Source organism: Bufo bufo, chromosome 1 (genome assembly GCF_905171765.1).
Source record: "Bufo bufo chromosome 1, aBufBuf1.1, whole genome shotgun sequence".
NCBI lineage: Eukaryota > Metazoa > Chordata > Amphibia > Anura > Bufonidae > Bufo > Bufo bufo.
The window spans coordinates 731,404,263-731,418,541 of record NC_053389.1 but is presented as its reverse complement, the minus strand read 5'-3'; the positions used below and the strand labels follow the sequence as shown (position 1 = coordinate 731,418,541).

At 44.7% G+C, this 14,279-nt stretch overlaps 1 protein-coding gene across 1 annotated transcript in view; it reads left to right on the top strand.

The window, feature by feature from the left end:
- Positions 1 to 14,279, top strand: part of UNC5D (unc-5 netrin receptor D) — a 709,113-nt gene that overhangs the window by 149,215 nt on the left and 545,619 nt on the right.

Below are 14,279 nucleotides of genomic sequence, written 5' to 3'. Positions count from 1 at the left end.
CCTGATAATCTGGAAATATTCCGGAGTTTAAGTGTGAAAACAACATTAGAGACAATGCAATAATGTAAAAGTCCAAAACCTGGGTGCATTGGGGACATCAATAAACTAGCCTATGTTCAAAGCAGTCCTTTTCCCTGGAGAACTAAAAACCTCCATGAATTAAATAGGGATCCAATGAATTTCAGTGGGTAATCAGGTAAGGAAATTAAAAGATTACAGCTGATCACTGTGTACTCCAATCAGTAAGATCATCAGAGGATCCTTCCAAAAAGATAGATTGTCTTCAAATGTGGAGAAATAATACAATGTGGGAACTAGAGTAAGTGAAGATTATGTGCACAGGATGGATTACAAATGCTATGTCCATTACCCATTGCAAAAATTTGAGGCTGACCCTTAGCTTTCTGTAATTGATTTGCCACGGTTTGAACTGCCAAAGATCCACGCAAAGCTTATCCCCTTTTTTATCGAGTGTGGCTAATCCTCCTGCTATCCACTCGAAGTAAGTGAGAGACATTTCCCAATGCATGTAAGTGGTTCTGTGGAAACCCCATTGACTTGTGTGGGATGCAGATTGCACATGATTTAAAGGGCTTCTGTCACCCCACTAAACTGTTTTTGTTTTTTTTGGTTACTTATAATCCCTATACTGCGATTTAAGCATACATACTGTAATTAATCATTTTGGTTCAGCAGATTCTGTTAAAAACATACTTTTAAAATATGCAAATTACCTTGCTACCAGCAAGTAGGACGGCTACTTGCTGGTAGCAGCCGCATCCTCCTATCCTAAAGACGCCCCCTCCGCATGTTGATTGACAGGGCCAGCAAACGGGATCTTTCTCTGCTGGCCCTGTTTGCATTCAAAATCTGGCGCCTGTGCCGTACCTGTCTTCAGTCGGCGCAGGCGCACTGAGAGGCGGACGCTCCTTCGGCCGCTCCATCCTCAATGCGCCTGCGCCGATGATGTCACATCTACACCCGGCGCAGGCGCATTGAGGAAGGAGCGGCCAAGCGAGCGTCCTCGTCTCAGTGCGCCTGCTGGCCCTGTTTGAATGCAAACAGGGCCAGCAGAGAAAGATCCCGTCCACTGGCCCTGTCAATCAACATGCGGAGGGGGCGTCTTTAGGATAGGAGGATGCGGCTGCTACCAGCAAGTAGCCGCCCTACTTGCTGGTAGCAAGGTAATTTGCATATTTTAAAAGTAAGTTTTTAACAGAATCTGCTGAACCAAAATGATTAATTACAGTATGTATGCATAAATCGCAGTATAGGGATTATAAGTAACCAAAAAAAACTGTTTAGTGGGGTGACAGAAGCCCTTTAAAAGCAGATTTTGATGTGCAATATCCATCAAAAGATTATGTTGGGTGAACGTCTGCAAAAGACCTTCTCATTTCGGGATTTCCATACTCACAGGAGCTTGCACCACATACATGCGGTTTTGTGGTAGTTTTTCCATGTAGTTCTTTTAAGTAAGACCAATAAGTGTATCCTAAAAGATGAAGATTTGTAAAGAAAGCACTGATTCTGTTGTAACCACTCCTGTTTTGGATCAACAAACTGCATTTAAACTGCCACAAAAACATCTTGTGTTGTTTTCAGCTTAAAAAGGGTTTTTCCAGGATTTGACATTATCCCTTATCCACAGGATATCTAACTGATTGGTGGGTGTCTGACCACTAGGATCTCCACCAATCCTGAGAATAGGGGTCCCATTTCCCTGAAGGAGCAGTGTAATGCCCCAGAGGTGGATGCATTACCACTTCTGCTCCCTGCTACTATCTCTAATGGGCTAGTGTCATGTCATTTATGTATTTATTTCCAGGTCCTGTATAATGTACATATCTATTTCCATGTAACTGTTGTGATCAATTGTAATATTCCTGGTTCACCAGCAGGAGGCAGCAAACACTGCAGAGCTATCTAACCCCCCTCTGTGGTGTGGTGGGCATGTCTCACTAGCTGCAGGGAGGGTGGAGTGTTAGTTAGGTGCAGTTGAGCTTACCCCCTTCTGGGGGAAGATTGCATTTTACCCCTTGATAGGGGAAGGCACCAGGTACACGTCCCTGTTGGAAGAGCCCTGTCTGGACCAGTTAGAGCACCTTCAGCTCTGCTGGACACCTTCAGCTCTGCAGCCCTGCTGAAGCCAGGAGTAAAGTCTTCCCTGGACAGATTAGGGTCAGACTGCAAAGTTAAGTTGCAGCACCCAGAGAAAGCTATCCTGTCAGCACAGCAGAGCCAGAAAGCAGCAGACGTAGCAGAGAGGAGTTTGCCTGCCACCGTTAATGCTAAAGCCTGCTGGAGCCAAGACAAAGTTTGAAGACCGTTTCTGATTAATGTTTATTCAAGTAAAGCTGCTGTTCAATTATATACAAGGTCTGGACTCCAAGTTATTTCTTCATACCCTACTACTAGTATCCCTTTTTTCTGCTTTCGAAAGGCAACGCCTGGGGTCCAGCGTATCAAGGTAGGAGCACCGTGACACGTGCACAAACCATTAAGGGACATTATAGGCTACCCTACACCACTCTGGCATTCCAACACCTGGGTACCATCTGCTACATCACTAAAAGGGGCCCTGTGCCCTTATTGCTTCACTGCAACTGGCTTCACAAAAAACATATACTTTAAGGGACCCCTCGCCATGCACCCGACGACCGCATTGACAGATTGGGTATGCCAGTCCATTGATTCTCTATGGGACCACTGGTCCTGTACAGTGCTCAGCTATTTCCAGTGGCCCCACAGAAAATTAATGATGCGGCAATTAATGACGCATGGTCGACCTGCCACGCCATCAGATCGGGGGGACTCGACCCCGTCCCCTCATAGTTGGGATTGGTAGAGGTTCCAGTGGTTGGACCCCCAACAATCAGTTAGTAACTTAGCACAACAGCTTTAAAGAGCCAGCACATCGCTTAAACCTAGGACACTTCTGTCCACATTCCAGCAGCTAAAAAAATTTTCAGGTTTTCCAAAAATCACCCCTTGTGTTCCTGTTATTCAGATAAATGTGTAGTAATCACTGAAGCTATGAAGTGAATAGAAGACAAAGTCCTCACTAATGTGATACATTAAGAAAACACACACAAGGACATGAAACAAGAAATGTGTTTGTCACTTTGAGATGTCTTTGTGTTTTCTATCACTTTATCTCTAGACTGAGCATTTGTATTGCACCCACTACCAGCTGTAAAAGGTTGGCAGCTAAAATAATAGGGAGATGGCAGGAGCTGAGGATGTAATGTGCTGCAAATTACAGAGAAGTATGGAAGATGATACTTCTTGTGGTGTGAAGGCCATTTTGCCAGAGCCAGGGGATGGCTAGAGTCAGGGAAGGGCATGGGGCTTAAGTACTATTATTAGCTTAATTTAGGCTTGGTGTTTCATATAGCCCTCAGGACAGTGATAAAATTTATTAACTCTATTCCTGCCGGAAGGGTCTGGCCTATGTGACCAGCTCCACCTGAGATTTATGGTTACAGTTCTCACCAAGTGCAGTCATTCTGCTTCCGTGGCTTGGCTCCAAACAGCCACTTAACACATTGCAATTGATTTCTAAGGAAGAAACTGCGTCTCTGGAGGTGTTTAAAGGTAAAAAGGGCTTGTCCTCCTGTCTGTGAGCCAGCTATGGTTGCTCTTAAGTGTTGATCCCTAGCCTCCCCTGCCGGGATCTTCATATTGTAGTGTGCAGGCTTTTGTCTTTTAAGCTGTATAACCTTCTTGTTTCCAAGGGGGAATCTGAAAGCAAAGACTTTATTTCTATTTTGTTTTTGTTTGCACCTTTACAATGATTTCTCTATTGATGCATGACATGGCTCAAAATAACACACACTGGCACTTTGGTGTAATCAGAAGCCCCATTTTATGGGTTAATATCTCCTGTGGTGAAAGCAAGGAGCAGTTAGTGCGAAGCTATAAAATTGGAAAATTGGCTAGAAATTGTTTTCTAAGTCTCAGTGTCAGCAAAGGAGTGTGACCTTAGACTTGTCACTTTGTTGCTGTGTGTTCTCGAATGAAAATAAGCAAAGCAGAGAATATAGTTGTCCTGATATCTTACTAACATTTTCAACGAAATCTATCACCTGAATCATCACTATTCATGTACAAACATTCCTTAATAGCACATAGTACCTCATTTCCAGATGTACCTTTCTTTCAGCAATTCTTGTTTTCTATCTTCAGAAAATCCACTTTGTTTGGTATGAAAATCTGCCAGTAAAGTGCCCAGAGGGGCGTTATTTTCTCTCAAAGGAGCCCAGGAATGCCCCTACCTAGTGCCCAAGCCCATCCTCATGCAGAGCCCAAGCACGCCTCCTCCTTGCTCAGACATGACGCCCGTTCTGCTCCGTGTCTACCCACCCCACCATTCAGTCCCAATCACACCATAATCCTGCCCGCCATCTCCTTGCATAATCACTTCCAAATCTCACGCCTATGCAGTGCCTTCACCTTTACTCTTTGTCTCCTACTAAGGGCATCTGCCTAAACTATGGAAATGGGCATGCGCCGATCAAGAGGGTGGCCAGCAGGGTTTTTGCAGAACACACAGGGCTGGCACTACATAGAAAATGCCTATTCTTGTCCGCGATTGCAAACAAGAATAGGACATGCTCTATGTTTTTTGCAGGGTCGCAGAACGGAACTATGGACATTGAAATGAATGGGTCCACACCGCTTCCGCAAAATTGCGGAATGTATGCGGACCCATTCATATGGTCGTGTAAATGTACTCTAATTGTCAGTTTTCTCAGAGCTTAGCTCCAGCATAGGTAGAAACTAAATCTATAATTTTTCTGATACATTTCTGTAGCATAAATCTTGGACGCAACATCAGCATGAAGAACATTATTCTGCAATAATGAGCACCGTTGCTGTGAATCTAGTATTGGAGTAAGACAGTAAAACACTCATTGGATGCAGCAGCCTCTCTGTGTGTTTGTCTCTATTCCTGCTGCTCCTTCCTAATTGCTGATCATAACGATCTATGGGCAGTGGCTGTAACCTGACCTCTTAATAGGATGGTAATCCATCTTAATCCCTGTCTCTTACAAAATGAATTTTAGCAGTGCACTACAGGTAAGTAAGTGATCAGTGTAGGGAGTGGAGAAGTGACTGATAAGTGGAGAAAGAGACACTATTCTCTAGTAAGATATATGTCAAAGCTTCTTATCGTTGTACTATTTATTTAGGCAATATTTTTTGTATCAACTGTGGCTCTTTTAGAATATTGTCCATGGGTTGATATGGGAATTACAACCTATATTGGCATAGATATATTTGGGGTCCTTTATCAAAGTGGTTTAAAGTAGAACTGGCTTAGTTGTCCATAGCAGCCAATCAGATTCCACCTTTCATTTTCCAAAGGAGCTGTCAAAAATGAAAGGTGGAATCTGATTGGTTACTATTGGCAACTAAGGCAGTTCTACTTTACAGTAGTTTGATAAATGACCCCAATTGTTTTGCATAATAACCATTTATAGATCTATGTAAATTTGTTACAAAAAAGGAAATATATTAGATACTAGACATAAATGTGTTGCAATGAATTCTCCCATTCTTGTCCAGTATTATTAGTAAAAATATCATATACAATGTCATGTTCTGGCCTTCAAACTATAGAAAGACGTGATCTAAGTCCTGTGGGATGACAACAGCACAGAACAATGAGCCATGTACATTATGGCTTGCTGAGTTTGTCCTTCTGACTACAGGTTATTGCAGCAACAGTGACACTGAAAAGGCGTATGGCCCATTAAGTGTGATCCTTTTACAGCAGAGCAATGTGGCGGTGCAGACAACATAGTCATCAAAGGATCGTTCACTCGGCTGTGTCCCTTCTGTTGAGTCACATTGAAATAAACACAAATAATTCTATTTCCCATTGAGTCTATGGAATTGGAGAATGACAAAATACATGACCCATGAAGTTTATTAATGATACTGTACACAGCCGAGAGGAGACAGGACACATTTTACTGCCAGGTACTAGAACTACAGTAGATCTTAGCAGTATATAACACATATGGCAACCGCCTTTTATGTTTTACCTATTAGTTATATAACCCTAACCTAATTTTATAGTACTGTACAAAGGAGGCACTCGTATTAAGCCCTCTCTTCATGAGACTTTAAAGAGGACCTTTCACCAGAATAAAACATCTAAATTAACTATACAGACATGTAGAGCGGCGCCCAGGGATCCCCCTGCACTTACTATTATCCCTGGGCGCCGCTCCGTTCGCCCGGTATAGCCTCCGGTATCTTCATAGTTAGGCTCCACCCAGGGGAACCTGACGGCGTCTCATTCTCCCATGCTGTAGCGCTGGCCAATCGCAGCGCTCAGCTCATAGCCTGAGAGAAAAAAAAATGCCTCTCAGGCTATGAGCTGAGCGCTGCGATTGGCCAGCGCTACAGCATGGGAGAAAGAGACGCCGGCAGGTTCCCCTGGGTGGAGCCTAACTATGAAGATACCGGAGGCTATACCGGGCGAACAGAGCGGCGCCCAGGTATAACAGTAAGTGCAGGGAGATCCCTGGGCGCCGCTCTACACGTCTGTATAGTCAGTTTAGATGTTTTATTCTGGTAAAGGTCCTCTTTAAACTCTTTAGACACCTTTTTATAATTTTTTTTTAAATATTTTATCTATTATATGATGAAAAAGCACTTTTTTATTGGTTATACTTATTACTTAAAATGTTGCACTGCTTCGCCTCTGAAGCTTTCATGTTTTACAATACATTGCAGTCTGCTCAATGCAATTAACAGTTAATTGCTTCAGATGGGCTCTCCACTTCTGAGCACTCATTTAAAGAGCATCTGTCACCATGAACAACCTTATAAAGTATAGCGCCTGGTAGGGTTGATCATGGTGGCTAAAATGAGCCCTGTTGCTCTGAAATCTGTATTACAGATGCAGAGAAATCCTCAATTTTTGTTATTTTTAAATGAGGTGCTTGGAACACCGAGGGGCTGGCCAAGTCCCTCGAAGCACCACTTCACCTCTGCCTCCTCCTGTTGCCACTCCTAGTCCGTGAGATTGACAGGGTCAGGCATCCTCTCTGCTCCGATACCTGACCCGGAAATCTCTTGCTGATGCAGTGAAGATCTCAAAGCAGTCATCCCCACTGAATTCTGATCAAATACACACATGCACAAACCTATTTAGAATAAATATTGATCTGGCTTTGATGATGGATTTACAGAAAAATACTACTTTGAGGTAAATCACCACACGCTCAACATTAACATCCAAAACTGGGTTGAATATAATGTTTATTGTAACTTTGAATTCAACTTAACTATAAAGACATACCCAAAGCTATGAGAATGTCCTCAGCAGTAATGTTTTAACATCATAGCTGCTTTGTGCAGTGCAACAGAATATTGGCATTTTCTTTAATGGACTGTTTTACATTTCCATCATTGCACCAGAACAGAGCATGCCGTACCTTCACGGCACCATTATATAAAAGACGGGAGATTTTTTACAGATGTGGAAGAGCTGAATTTGTCTACTGTAATTGAAAACTTAAAGGGGTTGGCCACTTTCTGTGTACTTGTGACCAATGTGTAGGTAAGGAGACTACATTGGCACTTATATTCTGTTCTGTTTGCCATATTTAACAAGCCATGCCACCTTGTTCAGTAAATCTTATGTGCTGTCCACATAGGGGGCTTGCCCATGGCATCTATTAAAGGAGCTGGACCATTCCTGGTTACTGATGGCCAATGTGTTTCTAAAATAATTATATGCCAGTTACTCATCCAGCCTTTGTTGAAATTCTGTACCATTTGCATAAGGTATGCCCCCTTGTTTGCCAAGTATTTTGTGCTGTCCTCTCAGAGGTCCTGTTCATAAAATGGCTGCTAATGGAGGGTCATGTGACCAGGCAAATCCCCTCCATGTGATGTCTCCTCTAGTCAAACACACTGCACCTGGATGAAAATCCCAACAGGTACAAGTGCAGATGACAGGTGCCGTGTATTTGAATGGAGGAGAAATCACATGAAGGGGATTTGCCTAGTCACATGACCCTCCATCAGCAGCCATTTTCTGGACAGGACCTCTGTGTGGACAGCACAAAATACTTGGCAAACAAGGGAGCATACCTTATGAAAATGGTGCAGAAATTCAATAACAGCTAGATGAGTAACTGGCATATAATTATCTTGGCCATCAGTAACCAGGAATAGAAAAATGCAAATGTGATCGCACACTACATCCAGCATTCTGCCCTGCCTCCATGCTGGATGAGACATTGGTGTACATTTTGGCCAAAGCGTAATAAGCCACTCACCGCGTCAAGGTCGTCTCATTTGAGTGGTCCCTAGCGCTATTTCCTACCTGTTTATGGGCCATGACAGCCACACAAAGTCCAGGGAATGCAGGTCAGCATGCAAGCCAAGCACACTCTGCTTTTAACCCCGTCCGGTGCCATTACAGCTTTCATCGGATCCAGGGATGCAAGTACCAACATGCACGCTGAGCCCACCATATACTTCTCCTGGAGCCAAATGGCTACTGGTAGGCTCTATACAAGCAGACTCAGTTTTATACTGACTTTAAAACCAGCCTCCAGGACAGATTGACTGGTCAGGTGTGCATGACTCAAAGGAGATCGCCACGCCTCCAATATAAACTACAAAGAAAAAATGTGGGGGGTTGAGTCCGCACAAACTGTCTGTAGGTGCATATCACTATGGCGAAATACATATACAAACGGAAAATGCAAATGTGATCGCACACTACATCCAGCATTATGCCCTGCCTCCATGCTGGATGAGACATTGGTGGACATTTTGGCCAAAGCGTAATAAGCCACTCACCGCTTCAAGGTCGTCTCATTTGAGTGGTCCCTAACGCTATTTCCTACCTGTTTATGGGCCATGACAGCCACACAAAGTCCAGGGAATGCAGGTCAGCATGCAAGCCAAGCACACTCTGCTTTTAACCCCGTCCGGTGCCATTACAGCTTTCATCGGATCCAGGGATGCAAGTACCAACAGGAATGCAGTAACCCGGAATAGGCTATCAGTCCTGTGGAAACTCTACCAAACGTCAAGACCAGCTTTGCTACGTTTACAGACTTAGCTCTGCACCATCTATTAATTAAGGATTCCTAGGCTAAAGTTTCCTTCCTGAGTTCAGCACAACATCATTGTGGACAGCTCCAGTGCTCACTGGCATGGGAAAAACAAATCTAAGCCAGAACATAAAGGGAGAGGAGAATACAATTAGTTTTTTGTTTCAAAAATATTCCCAATACATGTTACCTAAGATCCTGTAAATATGTAGACTTCCAGATGTTGCAAAAGTATCATTTCTGCCCGTGGCTCTCAGGACATGTTGAGAGTTGTAGTTTTGGCAACAGCTGACAAGCTTTAGGCTGGGGCTATATGGTGACACGACATTGCACCTAATGATTGTCAATGGTGTGACAATGCGACATGCGACATACTGCAACTGTGATGAGACAGTCACGAAAAATCCAGACTTGATGGATTTTGCCTCGCTGGTCACAAGTCACAAACAACTTTTACTGCATTGACTTTAATGTAAGTCACATGTGACACGTGACTTGGCTGTGCATTTGCAGCCTTATCACAGCTCTAAAAAAGTCACGTGACAGCAAGTTGCAGACAAGTAACACATATTTATTTTTGCGTGCGACTTTTCTGCGACTTGCGTAATGCATGTCGCCATGTAGCCCAAGCCTAGCACTCTCATTACCTATACAAGTGGCATCATTGACTCTGTGTTGTCCAGAAGGTACAGAAACTATGTAAATGACTGAGGAAATCATAAGAACATAGGACCTCATGTACAGGGCCGCTGATAGGCCAGTACAGCTGGCCCAGTTGTACCGGGCCCGGCTGGCAGGGGGGCCCGGCAGTGGCGTAGCTATAGGGGTCGCAGCGGTCGCAATTGCGACCGGGCCCCTAAGTCAGGGGGGCCCACGGGGCCCCCTCAGCCAGGAGAACGCGGCCCCAAGCTGGTGAAATCAGATTCACATGGGGCGGAGGCGGAGCGGAGGCGAGGCGAGGCCCTGCATGACGCAGGGCAGGGCAGGCTAAGTAGGAGGAGGGAGGGGGAGTGGCTTCAGTTGAGGTCAGAAGACGAAAGAGGAAGCTGTGTGCAGCCGCCGGTACTGACTGACTCCGCCTCCTCTCCTGGCTGAGAGCTCCCCTCCTCGGCTCCTCCTATCCTGAGCCTGCGAGTGCGGCTGCCTGCCAGACTGTCTGCTGTGCTGAGGTGAGCGTGGCTAGCTGGACCATCCGACTGGACCAGGGTCCTGGTGGTCCGGTCCAGACCAGTTAAAGTGTGTGTCTGTGAACTGTGAGTGTCCCTGAGTGAGTGAGTCCGGTCCGGGGGCCCTAACCCGCCTGGTGGAAGCGCCGGTGGCGGTGACATAGTCAGTGATAACTAAGCCCAGCAGCCCCAGACCAGACCAGTCAATACCCGCTCCTTTAGGAAAAAACTAATCAGTACTCTCATCACTCAGATGTGACTGCAGGCAGCACAGCAGCAGGCCAGAAGCGATCGATCAGCCAGGATTAATGTGCACAGCCTGGGTGGGAGGCCCCCCTTACCCTGGCCTTAGGCAAGTGACAAACTGCCCCCCCCTCCTCAATCTGAATCCACAGATCCCCTCCATAACAGTGCCATCCACAGATCCCCTCCATAACAGTGCCATCCACAGATCCCCTCCATAACAGTGCCATCCACAGATCCCCTCCATAACAGTGCCATCCGCAGATCCCCTCCATAAAAGTGCCATTCACAGATCCCCTCCATAACAGTGCCATTCACAGATCCCCTCCATAACAGCGCCATTCACAGACGACCCCCCAGCGCCATAAATATCACTTGTAGACAAATCTGCATGTTGTTTCAAGGCGGCGTCTGGGGAGGGGCCAAGGGCGGGGCCAGGGGTGTGGCTGAAGGAGGGATCAGGGGGTGGAGCTGAAGGGGGCCCCGTCATGTATGCTGTACGGGGCCCCATGATTTCTATCAGCGGCCCTGCTCATGTAGCAACCCTTTCCTTTCTCAGATGCAATGGGGTAGAGACGTATGCTAAACAAAAAGTGGCAGAATTCCAGCACAATTTGCATGAAAAGTGTGGAGTACATGGATTACGAACTGACTAAATGAATTATGTGCAAGATTTATCAAAGCTGGCGTTTTCTGCACCGGTCTCAATCACGTTTGCCAACCATCCAGAAATTTCTGGACAGTCCGTAAAAATAAGTGACCTTTTTCCTGTGTCCGTGAAAAATAATACATGTGTCCGTGATTTTTTTGAAGCTGGTGGTACTTGACTAAATTATTTTGGTGGAAATTCGCATCATTTTACAGCTCACACCAAATGCTGGTAATGAGATCTTATCAGTATGGTGAGCTATAGACATGTATTACTTGTAATCTCTATAGTTCATTATGGTTTTCCAATTTATCCATAAAAAAGTTTTCCAGAAAAAAGAAAAATTCTGGTTGGCAACCCTGGTCTTGATGTCCCCTGCACTTTAGACACCTGTAGCAATTGCAAGTCCACACCGGGAGCTCTGCTTAACAGTGATGGCCAGCGAACACATGTGGGCTGCCATCTTGACTCACAAGTCCGGCGATGCACAGGTAAGCCCTTTCCTGTGCCTGTGCCGTGAGCCGGTCTGAAATCAAATGCGGTCACCGGGAGCAGGCAGTTCCGAGAACAGCCCGATGAAGGCCCCCGGTGGCTGTTCTCAGAACTGCCTGTTCCCGGTGACTGCATTTGTTTCAGACCGGTTCGTGCACAGGCACAGGCAAGGGCTTACCTGTGTGACGCATGACTTGTGAGTCAAGATGGCAGCCCGCATGTGTTCGCTGGCGAACACTGCCACCTGGCCATCACTGCTGCTTAACCCAGCAAGAGTAAGGGGGCATGTTGTCCCGAAAAATCGCGTGGAGGGGAGGAGGTGTGAACGATGTCTGAGTGCCTCTCATGATGTACCATTTTATACTGGAAGGAACTAAAGGAAAAAAAATACAACTTATGAGTATGACTTCTGTTGCTCAGTCACACACAATATTGGCACAATGAGGTAAAAAGAACTCACAATTCTGCTGTAAGAAAGTGTCTAACGTCCAGCAAACAGTCTAATTTATCATACAGTGTGCAGTTTCTGTCTGCTTTAATTTTAAGTGTACAAAAAAATAGAATTTTTCCAGTGGGTACATACACATTAGCCATGGGCCATATATTCATTTCTTTCTCTACACGTCATGATCAGAGGAACACTGGGGAAGGTGTAAAGTAGAACTGGTTTAGTTGCCCATAGCAACCAATCAGATTCCACCTTTCATTTATCACAGCTCCTTTGGAAATTTTAAGTTGGAATCTGATTGGTTGCTGTGGGGAACTACCGTAAGCCAGTTCTACTTTACACCAGTTTGACAAATCTCCCCCACTGACTTCTTCACATGGAAATAAATCTGTGGAGGATGAGAGGCAAATGCATTAACATTGTGTAAATGTCAAATACTTATCTCTATAACAATGAAGTCTCTGCATCCAGCCTAACGTACAAATGATACGCGTTTTGTGCCAATATTATGCCGTTTTATACTTCCCCCTAATAGGTGCATGTAAACACCCACAAATGAAACCCATTAAATTCATGGGCTATCACTGAACTCCGTGCTGGGTTGCCATATGTCTGGATTAGTTATGTCTGAGGCACATTAATAAATCTGGCTCCGTGATATACAGTGTATAATTGGCAGACCTCCACTTAGCGACCTGACATTGAATTATGATTCCTTTCTGTGATACTGACATGAAACAAACTGGAAAAATGTTGTGTACATGAAAGATTAAACATCGGGCAGAGCTCATGGAAGTCTGAGTGCTTCTAATTATGGAGATGAAATTCGGTTGCTGATGCTTTTCTGTACGTCACTTTAGGAAATGCATTCATTCCTCATCGTTGTGTTAGCGCCCTGCTCTCAGCAGGGGGTACAGATTTATTAGAATACTGCTGGCACAGGGAATAGTGTTGCTTACCATGCTATGTTTTATGACTAGCTTCACAACAGAACATGAAGAGGTTTGTGCAACGCAGCGGCTAGGCATCCCACCCTTTATCCTTTGAGGCTATTGTACTTTGCAGGGCTTGTCTCATGTCATTATATGAAAAAAAAATGCTGTCTTATATATCTATTAAAAAGTTTCCTGCTGTTTTTGTGACTGGTTACAAGCAAAATAAGGGTCATATCTAGGAAGGATGCTATTCCTTGGCTTATCTCGTTTTATCATTCCATTCTAATTTGTGTTAAAACTCCTTGGAGGCACGTTAGGTGATTCATCATTTTGCTGTTCATTAGGATCCCTTCCTGACTTCACCAGTAATTTTAATTCCTCGGCTTTATACACTGTCTGTAGTAGGATATATATTATCCTGAAAATCCCATCAGTCTTAGAAAAATAAGAAATTATAGCTAAGCTATATCTTTCATGTACCTGTTAATATTTTATTGCATTGACAAAGTTGTTGATGTTGACCAAGACTGTGGAACATCATCTGATGGTATAAACATTTACTAGACCTAGCTTTGATTTTAATGACTGATTCCAAAGCTGTTGGACGAAGGATTATTTGACTGACAGCTATCTCTCCCAACTCCCTCTCAACTCCCCCATACACATACACGTTCAGTTCAGCTGAGAGAGAGGAGAAAGCCACCGACAGACACTTCTTCCCCTGGGAGAACCAAAGGATCATGCTTAAAACTGTGGATGCAGCAAATGGGTCTGGAGTAGCGCAACACAGAGAACCTGGTGCAACACAAGGAGTCTTGTGAAGTCTCAGAGATGGAAGCAAAAAGTTTGTTGTAGACCATTGGCAGAATGAAGAGCATAGGTAGAGAGGTCACTGATGAACATCTCACCTCAGCTAAACATTTGCGAGTTGGACCACTACTGTAATCTAATGCTAGTTTCACTCTAGCGTCACCGGCCTCCGGCAGAGAACAGCCTGCCAAATCTCTCTGGATCCAGCATTGACTATAATGGGATTCAGTCGGACAAAAAAAGTTGTGTGCAGCGGTTTTTGTCTGGCCACTGCTGGGCATTGGTTAGATCTCCTTTGAATCCCATTATAGTCAATGGGACCAGTGGAAATTGCGGTAACATTCAGCACTGCTGGATCCAGAGAGCTACGGTTGACTGTTGTTTGCCTGAACAGCTTGGTGGAGACCGGTAATTCTAATGTACAGATGTAGCCGAGGTAAGATCGAC